Here is a 7,607-nt window from a genome sequence, read left to right as displayed (position 1 = left end):
AAGAGCATACCTATCCAATACTCCGGTGCTGTCACACCTGCCAGATAGACCTTGATTTGTATTTAACGGTGTTCGACAATTCCATGGGATTGTGTTGGTCAACATGATGCGATTGGAAAGAAGGAAAAAGTGATATTTATCTCAGTAAGAAATTCACTGATTGTGAAATGAGATATTTGCCCATCAAAAATTATGTTGCGCCTTGATCTGGATGACTAAGAGGTTGAGACAATACTTACTCTATCATACGACTTGGCTAATTTCAAAATTAGACCTTTTGAAGTATATGATGGAGTCAACGGCCTTGAATGGAAGAATGACTAGATGGAAAATCTTGCTATCTGAGTTCGATATAGTATATGTAAGTTAGAAGGCCATCAAAGGAGTGCAATAGCAGATTTCTTGCTAGCAAGAGCTTTAGAAGATTATGAGCCTTTGGACTTTGATTTCCCGAATGAAGATTTGATGTATGTGGCAAATGCTGAAGAGAATCCCCAAGAAAATCATGCTTGGAGATTAAACTTTGACGGAGCACCAAATGCGTTAGGAAATGGGATTGGAGTAGTCCTAGTGTCTCCAAATGGAGATTATCATCCTTCACCAGTAAATTGGACTTTGATTGCACTATAATATGGCTGAGTATGAATTTGCATCATGGTATCCAGGCAGCCATAGAGCGGAGAATTAAGACACTAGAAGTGTATGGAGACTCAGCATTGGTAATATACCAGCTAAGAGGGAATAGGAAACAAAAGACCCTAAGTTGATCCGTTATCAGAGATTGGTTCTGGAATTGATCAAAGGGTTTAACAACATTGCCTTCTGTTATCTCCCACGGGATGAAAATCAGATGGCTGACGCTCTTGCTACTTTAGCTTCCATGATTAAAGTGAATCAGTTGAAGGACATGAAGCCCATTCAAATTAGTATTTGTGAGATCCCGGCCCACTATTACAACATTGAAGAATAGAGAATGATAATCATCCCTGGTACCAAGATATATTACTATATGTGAAAAATCGCGAATATCCTGATCAGGCAACGGAGAATGATAAGAGGACATTGAGGAGATTAGCTGTTGATTATGTCATAGATGGAGAGATCCTATACAAAAGAGGAAAGGATCGAGTACTGTTGAGATGCGTGGACGCCGTAGAGGCTAAGGAAATTTTAGAAGAAGTCCACGAGGGTGTTTGTGGAACGTACGCTAATGGATTCACAATGGCTAGACAGATCATGAGATTTGGATATTACTAGTCCACCATGGAAAGAGATTGCATCAATCATGCGAAGAAATGCCATAAATGCCAAATTTACGGGGATAAAATGCACTCGCCTCCTTCACCTCTTCATGTTATGACTTCTCCATGGCCTTTCTCTATGTGGGGTATGGACGTCATTGGACCAATATCACCGAAGGCTTCTAATGGACATCGTTTTATTTTTGTGGTTTTGACTATTTCACTAAGTGGTAGAAGCAGCCTCATATGCTAATGTCACGAAGTCAGCAGTTAGTAAGTTTTTGAAGAAAGAGATCATATGTCGATATGGAATGCCTGAAGAATCATATCTGACAATGCGCTGAATCTGAATAACAGCACAATAGCGGAAGTCTACAATCAGTTCAACATTAGACACCATAATCGTCACTTTATCGTCAAAAAATGAATGGTGCAGTAGAGGCGGCCAGTAAAAATATTAAGAAGATTGTGGTGAAAATGGCTGAAACTTATAAGGATTGCATGAGAAGTTACCATTCGCTCTTCTGGCTTACCGAACATCTGTCAGGACTTCTACTGGGGCAACCCTTTTTCTTTGGTTTATGGAATGGAGACAGTTTTACCCATTGAGGTTGAAATTCATTTCCGGTATTGGCTGAGCTAATTGGATAGGCCGAATGGATCCAATCTCGGTTAAATTGATAGAAGGAAAAGACTAAAAGCTATTCGTCATGGTCAAATGTACCAGAAACGAATGATGAGAGCATATAACAAAAATGTCTGTCCTAGAGAATTTCATGAAGGGGATCTGGTGCTGAAGAAATCCTCCATTTACAGAAAGATTCAGAGGGAAATTGATGCCAAACTGGAAGGACCTTATGTTGTGAAAAAGACTTTTTCTGGAGGCGCTTTGATTTTGAGTGAAATGGATGGCAAAAATCTACTGAATCCTGTAAATTCAGATTCGGTCAAAAATATTTCACTTGAAGGGAGGGAGAAATCAAAGTGTAAACCCGTGAAGGGCGCTCTGATTTCCTAAAAAAGAGAGGCCAAGGTGAAAACCCGAAAAGGGCGCCTTGAGACCAAAGGAGGTTTGAGTTGAAAACCTGAAAAGGGCGGCTTAAACACTGTCAGATTGGGGCATATGGTGATCCTGCTACAGTTAAGTCAACAATGAAAGGATATACGACGTCTTAGGGGACATCGACAAAGTGCTGTAAATCCCCTAAACACATGTTGAATTCAGAATGGTTCTTGGTTTGTACGGAGAAGTTCAAGTGGCGATATCTAAGGCACCTAGTCTTCATATAACTTGTACCGAGTTTGTTTTTTCTTGTAAATACTTTATTCTTTGATGTTCTTGAATACTTTTTCTTTTCAAGACAGTTGCTATCAAAAATTTTTTTTTTGTATTATTCGAGTTATCCCTTGAATTAATGTCTTAGTCTGTATCTTGATCTTTGTGCAAGCATGTCGCATTAGAATAATGATGGATGGACTAATAAACTTTCACAAAAGAAGTTTGCATATTACTATGAGAATTTCTAAACCCGAAACAAGACTATTGTCTAGAACACCAAGTTTAAAAGAGAAAGTCTAAGTTAAGATTGCTTTTTTTGGAGTTGGTTGTCTAAATATCGAATGAGATGGCAAGAAGTCTTGGAAGTTCCCTCTGGAAAGAAATCCTTTATTTATGCACGAGCATTTGGTAGGACACCCGAGGAATGGTGTAAAGAGTTCATGATCTGAATCTTGAATTACGATAGAGAGATTGAGAAGAGTCAAAATTTCCTAACATGGGTTACAGTGGAAGGAGAATGGTACAAGTTTGCGACCTAATGGATTGAGCTTTGATGTTCACAATGGAGGGCAATTTGATTGAGTGTTTCTTTGGTGATGTCAGCCAAGCAAAAGGCGTCAGTGACAAACCTTTATAAACTTAAATAATAACTTGAGTGATAATTCTCGAAAAATGACATTCTGCATTCATTCAAATGTCATTCATACATGCCTAGTTAGGAGCATTGAATTCATTTGATCATAACATCCTAATCACTAGGCATAATTAAGTTCATAGAATAGATTTTTACAGGTCATGTTCCCTAGAGAACAGATCGAAAGCCAATGATCCTATTTCTCTGAAGTTGCAGTGGAGCAGATTAAAACCACAGATCTTATCTCTCTAAAGTTACAGAGGGCAGATGGCATCTAGTCTATCTCCCTGAAGTTACAGTGGAGCAGACTAAGTAAGCAAGTCCTATCTTCCTGAAGTTACAGTGAGGTAGACTGAAGATGGCAAACCTTATCTCCCTGAAGTTGCAGTGGAGCAAGTTAAAGTCGATAATCCTATCTCCCTAAAGTTGTAGTGGAGCGGATTAAAATCTCGGATCTTATCTCTCTGAAGTTGCAGAGAGCAGATCGCATCTAGTCTTATCTCTCTGAAGTTGCAGTGGAGCAGACTAAGTACGCAAGTCTTATCCTCCTGAAGTTGCAGTGGGGCAGACTGAAGATGGCAAACCTTATCTCCCTGAAGTTGCAGTGAAGCAGGTTAAAGCCGATAATCCTATCTCCCTAAAGTTGTAGTGGAGCAGATTAAAATCTTGGATCTTATCTCTCTGAAGTTGCAGAGAGTAGATCGCATCTAGTCTTATCTCCCTGAAGTTGCAGTGGAGTAGACTAAGTAAGCAAGTCTTATCCTCCTGAAGTTGCAGTGGGGCAGACTGAAGATGGCAACCTTATCTCCCTGAAGTTGCAGTGGATCAGATTAAGGCCAATAATCTATCTCCCTGAAGTTGCTATGGAGCGGATTAAAATCACAGATCTTATCTCTCTGAAGTTGCAGAGAGCAAATTGCATCTAGTCTTTTCTCCTTGACATTGCAGTGGAGTAGACTACAGCACTAGTTCCTATACCTCTGAAGATGCAGTAGGAGGAAATGAGGCTATTTGAAGAAAAAGAGTTCAAAGGTCCAACACAACCGGGTACAATTGGGCATTTTAAAGTCTTTACTCCGTTCCCGTTTCACGACAACGAGCAAAGAGGGGCAGCTGTAATACCCAATTTGTACCTGGCCCGTACCAAATAAACAAATAAATGAAAACAGTCCAGAGAGTCCAATTACAAACGGGCCACAAGGCCAAAGCAAAACAAAGCGATGGCCCAAATTACAGTGGCCCAAAACAGATGAAAAACCCTAGGGTTTCTAAGCTTCAGCCGCCGCAACTCCAATCTTCCACGCAGGCCAAATCTCCACCTCGATCTTCATCTGCAAACAAAGGAAATAAGAATCAAAGATTACAGATCAAGAAGATATGGAATAGGATTAGTTTCTTTATTTTTGTTATTATCGGCTATAAAAAAGGCCATCGAACACTGTAATAGAGATCCGAAAAAAAAATCAATAAGAGAAGTAGCAAATATTTTCACAGCAAACAAAAAACACCATCAGAGGATTAATCAGGAAATACAAAGGTTGATACTTTTATTTCGTTTTTTTATGTTATTTTTTACTTAATGTAATAAAACAGAATAAAGGGTAAAAGACTTATCTTTGCCCGCTTCTGAAACGCCGTTAGGGTGGTCGAGGTTCGTCTCCAAGGATAGACGATCAGAAACCGAAGGGTTTCCAAGGCTTTTGAGGTCTTTTTGTTGATGCTTTGACGGATTTGGACCCAGATTTGGGCTTAGAGGAGTCTAAAGAGCCCAATAGGGTATTTTTCCCTTTTCGGACACCGCGGACGATGGTGCCGGCACCAGAGATCGGCGGCCGACGCGGTGGCTGATGACTGGCCGATGATCGGGCCCTGGCTGGACTAATTGAAGAAGGAGAGAGTTTTTTGTGGTTTTTTTAAAGAAGAATGAAAAATGAATTATTTTTGTAACTTTTGGCTTAAATAGCCTAGTGAAACGATAGGTCTCCCCAGGCACCAAAACTGCGTCGTTTTGGGGAGGCCGACCCGACTCCGACCCGACCCAGCCTAGGATCCGCGTGTTTTAAGCGGAGGGATAATTGTGCTATTCGTCCCTCTGCCTTTTAATGTTTTATAATTAGGTTTTTTATTTTTAATTCGCCATTTAATTTATTTTAATTTCAATTTAGCCCTATTGGAACGACGCCTTTTTGGAGGTGAAGGGAAAATTTCCCTTCTAACCCCTCTATGTAATTCGCGGGTTCGATTTAGTCCTTTTAGCTCTATTTATTTACGGATTTACCCCAAAATTTTGAATCCCAATTCAATTTAGTTTATTTTATTTTTATTTTATTAATTAATTCTAGTAATGTGATTATTATTTTTTCATTTATTTATTTTTTCCCTTTTTCCTAACAAATATTCTTTTATATAAAACATGTGTATATCTATGTTTTTTTTGTATTTTCGAAAATGCTTAAATACCTACTTATTTAACATCTATTTTATAATTTATATGTATATACATATTTTCCTAATTTTCTCTATTTTCACAAATGCATTATGTATTTTGTTTATATAAATCTTTATAATCTAATTTTTATATATAAATTCATGTGTATTCTTCATAGTTTAATGTGTATATCATGTACATTTTATTTTTTTTGCTATTTATTTGTGTTTTCATTTATATTATTTTGTTCGTTTATGTGATACTTTGCATGTCATTGCTTATTTTTTTTATGTATATTGGTTTTATTTATTTATATGTATGCATTATTTCTATGCCATTGTAATATTTATTATTGCATTGTATATTTAATGTAGCATCACATCATTTTTTTACTCGATTTCAAACTTTTCAAAATTGAGATAATGCTTGTATTTAGGATTTTCAAGGAAATTGAGCCCTAACGTATTGGGTTCCGATTTTCTTCGTTAAATCTAACAATCGAGCATTTCTCTTTAATCAAAAATAAGAACTCATTATTGGGAATTCAACACGTCGTGTCCTAACGTATTGCATGTGACGCATTGATTTCTCGAAATGAAGATTTTTTCTAAAAAATAATAAAAGAAATATTCCAAGTTTGGGATTTTGGAGGAATTGTGCCCTAACGTATTGGGCCGCGATTTCTTAAATATTGAATAAATGGATATTCTTTTAAATTTTTATTACACGAGTATTCTGGCCTAATTCATTTTTGAGGAAATTAGAATGTCGTGCCCTAACGCATGGGTGTGACATTTTCTTTCTCTGAAATGATAAGGGTCTTAATACGTAACGTTTTTAAGTTTTTGCTAAGGATTATATTTTTCAAATTTTCGACATTAAGACATTAATTAATTAACTAGGTACCAATTTTTGGGCGTAATGAGGGTGCTAATCCTTCCTCATACGTAACCGACTCCCGGACCCTTTTTCTAAAATTCGTAGACCAAAGTCGTTTTTAGGTGACCCAATCACACCTTAATAAAAGATTGGTGGCGACTCCCAATTTTTCCAATTTTAATCGACAACTAATTTTTTTCCCAAAAATAAAAAAAATGGTTTCGATAGGGTTAACATACTTTTCTCTAAACTTCATTAATAAGAACTCTCAATCTATTTGTTCTTCAGGGGTCACACTGATCAACCCCTTCCCTCCATTGATACGCCTCTCATTCCATTAAAGAAACAACACCTAAGAGGCTATCCATTAGTGTACATTTCAGCTTTTCAATCACTCTACTTACGCGTGATAGCCATTATTCTATTACGACAGAGTCATTACCCTTATCCTTTAGAAACTCTTTAGCAACACGTTTATGTATCTCCCTCATAGGATCTTCTTTAAACTAAGCTGTAGCTAGTGCCGGAGGTGTAGGAGGTATTGGCTGTACCACTTTAGGCTGAGGTTGTTGGGGTGGTTGAGGTACTTGGGCTATCCTAATAAACTGGTTAAACCATTGACCCATCATTGTAAAGAAAACATCAGGAAAAGTATTTTCGGTCACACCCAAATTAGCTGCAGGACTTTGTCCTTGCACCAGAGGTACATGACTCTTAATCTCTTTGCATGTAGCTTCTTTTGAGCTTTTAGACATATTTCTTAGCAACAACAAAACTTAAGTAAATCAAAACTATAGGAGCTAAGCCAGAGATATATCATGCATAGTGGGGTGTGACTTAATCTTCATTTTTCGAGAATCAACTAAACCTAGGCTGTGATACCAAAAATTTGTAACACCCCCTTAGCCCGTTGAAATGACATAGAGTACATTATTCAGCTAAATATACCACCCAAATGGACTAGGCTGTTACTGATGGATTAAAAAATTCATTGGTTTTACTTAAATATTTACAAAAACAAATATGAAGGTTTCCCTTTTAGTTACAAACCATTATTCTTTTCTCTAAATCGGTAGCACGTCTTTAAAGGAAAAAATAATAGGGGTTATAAAATTCAACCTATTAGTTATTTGCTGCAATCAATGA

Source organism: Gossypium hirsutum, chromosome D04 (genome assembly GCF_007990345.1).
Source record: "Gossypium hirsutum isolate 1008001.06 chromosome D04, Gossypium_hirsutum_v2.1, whole genome shotgun sequence".
Classification (NCBI taxonomy): Eukaryota; Viridiplantae; Streptophyta; class Magnoliopsida; order Malvales; family Malvaceae; genus Gossypium; species Gossypium hirsutum.
This window is presented reverse-complemented; position numbering follows the sequence as displayed.